The 12,378-nt window shown below is 38.5% G+C and overlaps 1 protein-coding gene across 4 annotated transcripts in view; it reads left to right on the forward strand.

The window, feature by feature from the left end:
* Positions 1 to 12,378, forward strand: part of Zfyve9 (zinc finger FYVE-type containing 9) — a 142,412-nt gene that overhangs the window by 62,008 nt on the left and 68,026 nt on the right. The window lies entirely within an intron of this gene.

Consider the following 12,378-nt stretch of genomic DNA (forward strand, 5'->3'; position numbering starts at 1 on the left):
TGGATTTCCTCAGAGTCCGTTGTTATGATCCCCTTTTCATTTCTGATTTTGTTAATTTGCATGTTCACACTCTACTGTTTGGTAAGTTTAGACAAAGGTTTGTCTATCTTGTTGATTTTCTCAAAGGACCAACTCTTTGTTGCATTGATCTTTGTATTGTTTTCCTAGTTTCTAATTTATTGATTTCAGCCCTCAATTTGATTATTTCCTGGCATCTACTCCTCCTAGGTGAGTTTGCTTCTTTGTGTTCTAGAACTTTCAGCTGTGCTGTTAATTCTCTAGTATAACTATTCTCCAGTTTCTTCATGTGGGCACTTAGTGCTATGAACTTCCCTTGTAGCACTGCTTTCAAAGTGTCCCATAGGTTTGGGAATGTTGTGTCTTCATTCTCATTGAATTCTAGGAAGTCTTTAATTTCATCTTTGACCCAGGAATGGTGCAATTGTGCATTATTCAATTTCCATGGGTTTATAGGGTTTCTGCAATTTGTGTTGTTGTTGAATTCTAATCTTAATGCATGGTGGTCTGATAAGGTGCATGGAGTTATTCCAATTTTTTTTGTACATGTTAAGGTTTGTTATGCTGCCAAGTATGTGGTCGATTTTTGAGAAGGTTCGATTTTGAGAAGGTATATTCTTTTTTATTTGGATGGAATGTTCTATAGATGTCTGTTAATTCCAGTTGGGTCATAACTTCTATTAGCCCCTTTGCTTCTTTGTTAAGTTTCTGTCTGGTATTCCTGTCTAGTGGTGAGAGTGGGGTGTTGAAGTCTCCCACTATATGTGATTTGAGTTTTAGTAATTATTTTTTTTACAAACTTGGATGCCTTGTATTTGGGGCATAGATGTTCAGAATTGAAACTTCATCTTGGTGGATTTCTCCTTCATCTCTTTTGATTGATTTTATTTTAAAGTCTAATTTGTCAGATATTAGGATTGCTACCCCTGCTTGTTTCTTGGGTCCATTTGATTGGAAAATCTTTTCCTAACCTTTAACTCTGAGGTAATGTCTGTCTTTGAGGCTGAGGTGTATTTCTTGTATGCAGCAGAAGGATGAGTTCTGTCTTCGAATCCGTTCTGTTAGCCTGTGCCTTTTTATGGGTGAGTTAAGACCATTAATATTGAGGGATATTAATGACCATTGATTGATTGCTCATTCTTCTTTGATATGGAATGGTTGTTGTTGTTGGAATTATGTGTGGAATTCCACCTCTTTTTTCTTTTGGCTGTTGGTAAGGTGGGATTATCTAATGCCTATGTTTTTCTAGTTGGAGTTTTCCTTCCAGAACTTTCTGTAGAGCTGGGTTAGTGGATATGTATTGCTTGAATCTAGTTTTGTCATGGAATATCTTGTTTTCTCCATCTATAGTCATTGAGAGCTTTGCTGCGTATAGTAGTCTGGGCTGGCATCCATGGTCGCTTAGTGTTGGTAGAATATCTATCCAGGACCTTCTGGCTTTCAGAGTTTCCATGGAGAAGTCAGGTGTAATTCTGATAGGTTTGCTTTTATATGTTACTTGACATTTTTCCTTATCTACTCTTAATATTCTTTCTTTATTCTGTATATTTGGTGTCTTGAGTATTATGTGGTGAGGGGACTCTTTTTTGTGGTCCACTCTATTTGGTGTTCTGTAAGCTTCTTGTACCTTCATTGGCATATCTTTCTTTAGGTTGGGAAAGTTTTCTTCTATGATTTTTAAAATATGTTTTCTGTCTCTTTGAGGTGGTTTTCTTCACCTTCTTCTATACCTATCATTCTTAGGTTTGGTCTTTTCATGGTGTCCCATATTTCCTGGATGTTTTGTGTTAGGGATTTAATGGACTTAAGATTTTCTTTGGTCGATGAATCAATTTCTCCTAGTGTATCTTTAACACCTGAGATTCTCTCTTCCATCTCTTATATTGTGTTGATTATGCTTGTATCTGTAGTACCTGCCCATTTGCCCAGCTTTTCTATTTCCAGCCTTCCTTCAGGTTGTGTTTTTTTATTGTCTGTATTTCAATTTTCAACCCTTGCACTGTTTGAATTGTTTCTTGTAGTTTTTGCTTTGTCTTTTCGTCCATTTGATAAATTTTTTGAATTTTTTGGTTTGTTCTTTCTTCCATTTCTTGCATTTTTTGGTTTGTTTTTTCTTCAGTTTCTCGAATTTTTTGCTTTGCTTTTTCTTCCATTTCTTGCAGTTTTTGATTTGCTTTTTCTTCCATTTCTTTGAGGGATTTTCCTACATCCTCCTTTAGGGCCTCTATCATTTTAATGAGGTTGTTTTTAAGGTCATTCTCTTCTGCTTCATTTGCATTGGAATGTTGGAGTCTTGCTGGTGTGGAGTCTCTAGAATCTGGCAGTGTCATATTTGTTTTTCTGTTGCTGAGTGTGTTTTTGTATTGTCTCTTTCCTAGCTCTTCTTCTAGTGGGTGCAGAAATAGGCCCTTACTGGTCTGGTGGTTAGGGGACCAGAGTTCCCTTTTGGTGGGTGCAAGCAAGTCCAATACTCTGGTAGTTCTCTTCTTCCTGATCCCTAGTCCTGGTCCCATGAGTGGAGAAGACCAGGAATCTGGGGTTGGTAGGTTCCCACTGGCGGTCTGCAGACACTGGTCTCCTGATCCCATTGGTGGAAGAGAAGACAAGGAATCTGGGGTGCGTGACTCCCACCGGGAGGGAAGGCAAGATAGCAGAATTTTAAATTTCCCTTTACTTACCCCTTGAATTATAGAGTAGGGAAAGAATAGAGTGTGTCTTGGTTACTTTTCTATTGCTGTGATCAAATTCTGTGAGCAAAGCAACTTAAAAAAGAAAAGATTTATTTGACTTAAGTACCAGAGGGGTAAGAGTCTACACATTTCAAACTGCAGACGGGAATCAGAGAGTGCATAGTCAAATGGCACAAGTCTTTAAGCTCTATCCCCAGTGATGGACTTCTTCCAGCAAGGCCACACAATTCCTGACCTCCCCAGACAGGGCCACCAGATTAGGGCCAACATTCAAATTCCCAAGACTATTGGAAAAATTTATCATTCAAACACCACAATATGGACACCAAATGCCTTAGGGTTTCTGTTGCTGTGATCAAACACCATGACCATAAGCAACTTGGGAAAGAAAGAGTTTCTTTTAGTTACACTTCCACATCACAGTCCCTCATCCAGGTAAGTCAGGACAGGAACTCAAACAGGGCAGGAACCTGGAGGCAGGAACTAACACAGAGGATGTGGAAGAATGCTTCCTGGCTTGTTTTTCATGTGTTGCTTTGCCTGCTTTCTTGTAGCACCATGGACCATCTGCTCAGGGATGCACTACCATCCCAAATTTACCATCAATCAAGAAATGCACCACAGGGTTGCCTACAGGCAAATGTTATAGAGACATTTTCTCATTTGAGGTTCCCTCTTTTTCAGTTTTCATTATTGTTCATGTGTTTTTCAAGACAGGGTTTCTATGTGTAGGTCCTGGCTGTCCTGGAATTCTCCATGTAGACCTGGATGACTTTGAACTCAGAGAACCACCTGCCTCTACCTCCTGAGTGCTGGGATTAAAGGCATATGTCACCACTGCGCAGCTGAGGTTCTCTCTTAAATAACTTACTGCCAAGTTGGCAATAAACTATTATTGAAAGAAAAGCAATTTAATGACAGTTATATAGTCACCTGACTTCACTGTGCTCACTTTTTTTCTGCTTTGAGTTATAAAAGTATAATTCTGGGCTGGAGAGATTGCTCAGTGGTTAAGAGCACTGACTATTCTTGGAGAGGTCTAGGTTTTGTTTCCCTGTAGTCATATGGAATCTCATACTGTCTGTAATTCCAGCTCCAGGGGAGTCAGTGCCCTCTTCTGGCCTCTTCAGCACTAGGAATATATTACACAGTCATGCAAGTGAAATACCCATACATGTAAAATCATTTTTAAAAACTTAAAATATAGCTCATAGAAGAGTTTTTAATGCATTTATTGGTAGTTTAACTAGCCAGAACAGAGAGCTGTGGTGAGGTAGCACTAGGGTGCGTGTGAAAAACTCTGAGTCTCCTGTTTCTGTTTTTTTTCCTTTCTTCTTTCTTTCTTCCTTTCTTTTTATAAATTCTTGTCTGCTCTGAAATAGCTGTGTGAACCTCTGTGTTTTGGGCATAGATAGTGAGGGCTGGTGAGATGGCTCAGCTGGTGAAGGTGATTGCTGATGAATCTGATAACCTGTGTTTGATCCCCAAAACTCACATGGTGGAGAGAACGTACCCCTCCCAAGTTGTCCTCGTGCACTGTGGCATTTATATGCCCTCTCCCTGCAATAAAGTAAGAATAAGTACATGTATAACTAGAAGAGGACTGGTAACAAAGATTTGTGCTAGCACTCATTTATCCTGTACAGTGACCACAGAGCTTATACATCAGCTGAGGTCATTCTGTGGGAAGAATAGCCACTAAATGTTTTGAGTTGAATGTATTTTCTGAAAGTCATTCAGGTAACAGAAATGTTAGTTTTCAAGGTGTGAGTTAAGAGGGCTACACTTTAGGTTTTATTTTTCAATAAGTTTCCATTTCTGATTAATTTGTCATACTCGCTTCTTCATCAGGGTTCATTTAAGGCATTCATAATCTCATCACTTACATTAAAAAACAGCTTGGTGACATATGATATCGAAGTGGCCTATTGAAACATGATCTGGATTAATTTTTAATATTATTCTAGACAGGTTTCCTTCTCAGACATTTGAATTTATAGATACTTGGAAGATTGAGCATTTATAAATATAACTGTAAATTGTCTTATCTTCTATATGTGTCTAAAATGGAAAACAGCCAGCGTTTTATTTTATGCACTTATTGTTCATAAATTATATTTACAAATTCATACAAAATACTTTACATCAATGTGAGGATTTGTTTGTTCATTTGATTGGTTGGTTGGTTGCTTTGGTTTTTTGAGACAGGGTTTCTCTGTGTAACAGCCTCTGCCTCTGGAGTGCTGAGAATAAAGGCATGTACCAGCACTACCTAGCCATCAATGTGCTCTAAGCCTTTCTTCCTCCTCTTCATCTTGATTAATCTTGAAGTCATGTAATTTATAACTCTTTGCTGCTAACAACAAATAACCAGTCATGTAAATTATTCATCATCGCCAAAATATTTTTATCTATTTAATTTCTGTTGTTGTTTTGAGACAGAATCTCAGTATATAGCCCTGGATGTCTTGTAACTCACAGAGATCTGCCTGTCTCAGCCTCCTGCATACTGAGACTACTCATTGGTGCCTTTTTTCTCTTAATGTGGGTGCCAAGGATCTGAATCAGGTTCTCATGGTTATATGGGAAGCACTTACTTTGCTCTCTCCTCAACCCACCTGATCCGTGTGTGTGTGTGTGTGTGTGTGTGTACATGTTCACATATGTATGTATATGTGTTGTGCAGTCATACATGCACATGTGTGCACATGCATGTGGAAGCAAGAGGTCAGTGTCAAGTGTCTTCTCTATTTACTTGTCCACCTTAGTTTTTGAGACAAAGTATCTGAACCTGGAGCTCATCAGTTCAACTGCCAGGCCACCAGCCATACCTCTGCTTCCCCAGTACTTGGAGTACAAATGTACTCTGCTATGCCTGTTTTTTATGTGGGTACTGGAGTTTGGAACTCAGGTCCTCAGATCCGCTTTACACACACACACACACACACACACACACACACACACACACACACACACACACACACACACGATGTTTAAAAAAAGAAAAGAAAAAACAAGTGGAGAGTGGTGGTGTATGCCTGTAATTCCAGCACCTGGAAGGCAGAGGCAGGAGGATCTATGAGCTTGAGAATAGCCTGGTCTACAGAGTGAGTTCTAGAACAACCAGGGCTACACAAAGAAACCATCTGAAAAACAAAAGAAAAGAAAATAAACAAAGGTAAGTATATCTTGCTTACCTCTACATATCCCCAGGATATCTCAACAGACACAACCTCTTTAAAAACATTAACAAACTTTTTTAGAACAGAAAAATTGAGCATAGACTACATTTTCCAAATACACTACCTCTCCATGATTTAACCCATTATTAACTTTCATTAATGTCATTTCAATATCGAGACTTTTTTTGCTGAAATTTTATGAAAGAAATATGTATGATTGCGGGGTGGTGGTGGCAAACACCTTTAATCCCAGCACTTGGGAGGCAGAGGTAGGCCAGTTTCTGTGAGTTACAGGTCAGCCTGGGCTACAGAGCTATTGCCAGGATAGGCTCCAAAGCTACACAGAGAAAACCTGTCTGGAAAAACCAAACAAACAAAAAATAAATATGTAGGGCTACAGTTTACATTACTGTTTACTTTGTAGCAGGCTTTAATAAATGTGTATTATGTATTCTATCACAGTATCCTCCAGCACAGTTATATTCTGAAACCCCCCTGTAGCCCACCTGTTTATTCATCTGCCTGAACTCCTTGTCCCTACTACTAGTCTTAATATTTCTTCATAAGTTTACTTTTTTGCAGAATATCTTGTTGTTGAAATCACACAGTATGTTGTAGTTCAAACTGCCTTTTTTCACTCAGAAACATGCATTAGAAGACTGGAAATAGTTCAGTGGTATAGTATTTGTCTTGTTCCTGCAAGTCCCTAGTTCAAATGCATTTAGGCTTTATCCTGTCTTTTCTTGTCTTATTAACAAATTTCTTTTTATTGCTGAATAAGATTCTGTTGTATGAGTATACTGCAGTTTGTTTGCCCATAAAGTTAACAGTTACAGAACAACTTGGTGCCTCATTTTGGGAGGAGTTATAGTTACATTTTGGTTTTGTTGTTTTGTTTTGTTTCTTTATTGTTGATCTGTTTTTTTGCTTTCCTGGGATGCATCAGAGCTTTCTGGCAAGCCTGTGTCACTGAGCTATAGAACTAGTCTTCTGCAACTATAAATTAGACTCAGGTTATCTGAAAATAGAGCCAGGGCTCTTAACCACTGGGCCCACTGGGCCATCTCTCCAGCCTTAGAATACATTACATTCTTTATTTTTAATAGATCAATTTTCAGCCTTTTGACTAAGATCAAGTATAGAATACATTCTTTTTTTTTAAAGACAGATGCTTTCTTTCTTTCTTTTTTTAAGATTTATTTATTTATTATGATTGCAACACTCTGCCTCCATGTATGCCTGCAGGCCAGAAGAGGGCACCAGATCTCATTACAGATGGTTGTGAGCCACTATGTGGTTGCTGGGAATTGAACTCAGGACCTCTGGAAGAGCAAGCAGTGCTCTTAAGCTCTGAGCCATCTCTCCAGCCCCTAGAATACATTCTTAAACGAATGTGGTTATGCTCTACATCATTTTAATTCACATTTCTCACTTTTTACTGATGATTTATTACTTGCTGTCTATTTTATATTTCATACTATGGAAATATGTTATAAAGTAAATTTGAGCCATTCAAATGTTCAAAAAGGATTGGAAAGCAACAGTGACAACATGCAACATCAACAACACATTTTGCTCAAGAACTACTAGTGAATGTCCAGTGCAATGGTGGTTCAAGAAGTTTTGTAAGATGAGAGCCTTGAAGGTTAGTGTGTCTGTCCATCAGAAGTTGATAATGACCATTTGTGAGCAATCATTTAAGCAGATTGTCTCACAACTGCACGGGAAGTTGCCAAAGAACTAAATGTGAACCAGTCAGCTGGTTTGGCATTTGAAGCAAATTGGAAAGGTTGAAAGAGTTTGGTAAGTAGGTGCCTCATGAGCTGACCAAAAAAAAAAAAAAAAAACCCTGCTGGGTGTTGGTGGCTCACGCCTTTAATCCCAGCACTTGGGAGGCAGAAGCAGGTGGACCTCTGTGAGTTCAAAGCCAGCCTGGTCTACAGAGCGAATTCCAGGACAGGCTCCAAACCTACACAGAGAAACCCTGTCTCAAAAAGCCCCGCCCCAATAATAAAATTTAAAAAACCCAAAAACCAAAAACTGTTTTGAGCTGTCATCATCTCTTGTACTATGTTCAAATTGTAAGATGTAGCAAAAAGTGGGTGGTATACAGTAGTCAGTCATTTGACCAAAAGAGAAACCTTACAGCACATTCTAATACACTCATAAAAGGTCGTGGCCACTGTTTTGTTGGTCTGCTGTTGATCTGAAGCACTGCAGCTTTCTGCCTCCCTGCAATACTGTCACATCCCAGGACTATGCCAAACAAATCAATGAGATGCACTGAAAATTACATTGTCTGCTGCTGTTTGAGTCAACAGATCTGCCCAGTTCTTCTCCATGACAAAGCTCAGCCATATGACACACAATCAACATTTCAAGAGTTGAACAACTGGTCTGTGAATTTTTTTCCTTCTCTTTTATATTCACCTGGTAGCTCGTCAGCTATCTTCAAGCATCTCATCATTTTTTGCAGAGAAAACACTTGCACAGACAGATGGATACAGAAAATACTTTCCAGGAAGAGCTTGTAGAATCCAGAAGCATAGAGTTTTATATTAATAAACTTAATTTTTGAAAAAAATATGTTGGTTGTAATAGTTCCTATGTTAGTTAATAAAGATGTGTTAGATCTTAGTTATGATTTAAAATTTACCATTCAGAACCACAACTCTTTTGCACCAACCCTAATAAATACTTTCATGTTTCTTCATCTGTTGTCTTTCTGATTGTGATTTTCCTTTTGTATTTACTTGCTTATTTTGTCCTCCAAATCTGTTCCAACCTCCTTGAAGGTACAGATCATTTCTGCTTTGGTTACTGCTGCATCCTCTCAGCCCTCCCATATAAGAGATGCTTAGTTGATAGTTGTTAAACTAAAAGGTAAATAGTTTCTTATTGCAACAGTGTTTTTTTACGTTAACACCTTCAGTCTTTAGATAATGGTATCAAATTTAGATATAATAAATGCTAGAACTTGGGAGATAGTTTGCTTTTTTTGTTGTTTTTTGAGACAGGGTCTTGCTGTATATCCCTGGCTGGCCTAGAACTCACCATATGGACTACATGGCTTCACATTGATGGTTAATTTTCCTGCTACTGCCTCCCAAATGCTGGAATTAGAAGTGTGTGCTGCCAAACCTGCACTTTGTTTGTTTGAGACAGGGTCTTGTGTACCCAAGCCCCAATCTTGTTATATAACAGAGAGTGGCCTGGGACTTCTGATCCTCTTACCTCTACCTCCTTAATGATAAGATCACAAATGTGTACACCTGACACTTTTTGTTGGCTTGAGGTAGGACCTCATATAGCCCTGACTGACCTTAGACTAGCTGTGTAGTTGAAAACAACCCTGAACTTTTGCCTCTGTTTCTGGCATTCTGAATTATTGTAAAGCCTGGATTACAGGCCTGTACTGCTGTGCCCTATTTATGTAGTGCTGGGACTAGAGAAATACTCTACCAACTGAGTTATATCCCTAGCCAGGAAATGCTTTAAATTAATTTTATTTTTCTTGGATTTCTTATTTAAGACAGGTTTCTTGTCTTAGTTTCTATCCTAGTTGCTATTCTGTTGCTTTGAGGATACAACCAAGGCAACTCTTATAAAAAGAAAGTATTTAGTTGGGGCCTTGCTTACAGTTTCATAGGGACCATTATTATCATAGTGGGAAGCAGACAGGCAAGGCACTGTGGCAGTAGCTGAGAACTTCACATCCTGATCCACAGGTAGAGAGAGCTTTTGAAACCCCCAGTGACACATGTCCACCAACAAAGACACACCTCCTAATCCTCAACAGTTCATCAACTGGTGATTCAGCATACAAATATAGGTGCCTGTGGAGGCCATGCTCATTCAAACCTTCACAGTTTCTTAATTTATGTACTGATAGAAATCAACAGATATGAGAGCAATTAACTACCTTTTTAAAACAGGATACTGCATGCAGTTCAATTTCCTTTATACTCCACCTGAAAACCTGTCATCTTGACCTATAACTGTTATGATTTGAAGCTAGGGAAATAATTCCTGTTACATACTCTCAGAAAGACTATGTTGGTTAAAAGTAACCCTGACTTAAGGCAAAGCAATTATCATACAGCCTTGTCTTTATTTTCTATTGTATTGAACCTTGACATTAATTCTGGGTTTGACTTGCATTCTCAGTATCCAGCACAGCTTTAAAGTGCTCAACAAGCATTGTTAATTAATGAATAAACAAGTCATAGATAGCTGATCTATCGTGTCTCTGTACTGAGTATTGAGTTTATACTGATAATAACTGTTATCCCTAACTCCATGTGTATGTAAATATTATTCCATTGACCAAAACAAAATGTGTACATTGTAGTAAGGACTACAAAGGAAATAAACAAGAAAGTTAATGTACAAAGTGGTTGTGTCTAAGGCATTCTGGGAAGGCCTGTGAGAAGTGACATTTGATGTTCCAAAGAGGACAGCTTGAATGAAGGCTCTGAGTAGAGCAGCACCTATTCAAGAGTGGAATCCAGTATGGTGAAGTCGAACTAGTGAGGAAAGAATCCACAAAGAAATTGTAGAGGAGATCATAGAAAAGTAGTACTTTGCAGGTCATGTTAAGGATTATGTTCAGCCATAGAATAATATTCCATTGTGTAAATGTACATTTTTCTTTTCCTTTCATCTCTTGGTGAACATGTAGGCCTTGTTCATTTTCTGCTGTTATGAACAGAGTGGCAATGAACATGGATGAGTAGGTGTCTCTGAAGTAGGTTGTAGAGTCATTTGGATATATACCTAAGAGTGGTTTAGCTGGATTTTGAGGTACATCTATTTCCAGGTTTCCGAGGAAACACCACATTGATTTCCATAGTGAATATGCCATGATTTTCAAAGAGAAAAATTGTAAATATTCTTCAAAAAACAAAAGTAAAAAATACCTGGTTTTAAATTTTATTTTAGCTGTGATTCCTTATTTGTTTGTTTATTTGGTTGGTTTTTTGAGACAGGGTTTCTCTGTGAAGTCCTAGTTGTCCTGGAACTTACTCTGTAGACGAGGCTGGCCTTGAACTCACAAAGATCTACCTCCAGAGAATTAAAGGCATGCTACCCCTGCCCAACTGTGATTTATTTTAAATAAACTTGCAAGTTGATTTTGTTGTTGTTAGGTTACAGACATTTGTGTTTTGTGTTTGAGAATTTGGGTAGTGAATACAGAATAACCCTTATAGGATCTGCTTTGGCAGAAGATTAAGATAGATTATGTTTTGGTTTATACCTTCAGCAATCAATTTTCTTGAGACTCACTTTTGTCCTTGAATGATAAAACAAGGTTACTGGTTGTTCCTTAAAAAGCAAAGGATAGTAAATTCTTATATTAAAAGTTGGTTGAAATAGGATGTTAAGGTCATTGTAAAGATCAAAAGAAGTAGGTGTTCTATTCATTGTGTGTGCATATGATATGTGCACAAGTGTTAGGTCTTGTATGTAGAAATTAGAGGACAACTTTGTTGAGTCCTCTCCTCCCACTTTCTACCTTTATATGGATTCTGGAGGTTAAATTTGGGTCACCAAGCATGGTTAGCAAGAACCATTATCCACTTAGCCATTTCACCAACCCCATGGGGGTCAGTATTTTTTAAACGTTAGAAATATACCAGTTGACAACATAGAGTAGCCATCCAGCCTTGAATTTTATTTAGAACTAATGTGATCTAGGTTTAGAATAACCATTTAGTTACTTGCCTGCTTCTTTATTTTAGGCAAGGCATTTTTTAGAACAGTAAGTGGAGCAGATAATACTGAACATTTACAAATGGCTAAGATTTATTGAGTCACTTGGTGGCTCACAACTGTTAACTCCAATTCCAATTAATCCAGTGCCCTCTTCTGGCCTACATGGATACCTGCATGCACATGGTAAATAGCACAGCATCTCTCTTTTTTGTTGGCTTCATTCAGTTCCTACATCTTTGTTCACCACCGTTTGGAATTTGGCTATCCTAGGTTTTCTATTGCAATGTAGACTTCAACTTCTTAGCTTCACACACAGGTCCCTCAAGGGCTCCATGCACAGAACCTGATCATAGTATACATGGTCTAATTGACTTTCTGTTTGGCTCCTTAGCATAAGCACTCTTAACCCTGTAACTTTAAAATTCTGCTTGCCTGCAAGCCTATACTAATGCTGATGACACTAAATTCTGCTGTGCACGTGAGGCGAGCCTCGCTTTAGTCGACAGCAGATGCAGTGACTTCTGTGTATGTTCACGCTCAGCCCAGGAAAACACTTCCTGCCTCTATTCTCCAGCAGCACATCCTGGAAGCTCCATGGTTCCAAGCATTCTCCTTTCAAAGTAATAGTCTTCAAATGAGCTTTCCGTTTTCTGTCCTGGAGCCTTTCTTAAGTGTAATGGCTTTCCTAATGCCCCAGTGCAACAGTCGAGACTTTTCTTTAGTTGTGTTGCTCTCAGCCACATCAGCTTTGTGTGGACCTGCCTTTCTGCCCT

Source organism: Mesocricetus auratus, unplaced genomic scaffold (genome assembly GCF_017639785.1).
Source record: "Mesocricetus auratus isolate SY011 unplaced genomic scaffold, BCM_Maur_2.0 Super-Scaffold_100014, whole genome shotgun sequence".
NCBI classification, from domain to species: domain Eukaryota; kingdom Metazoa; phylum Chordata; class Mammalia; order Rodentia; family Cricetidae; genus Mesocricetus; species Mesocricetus auratus.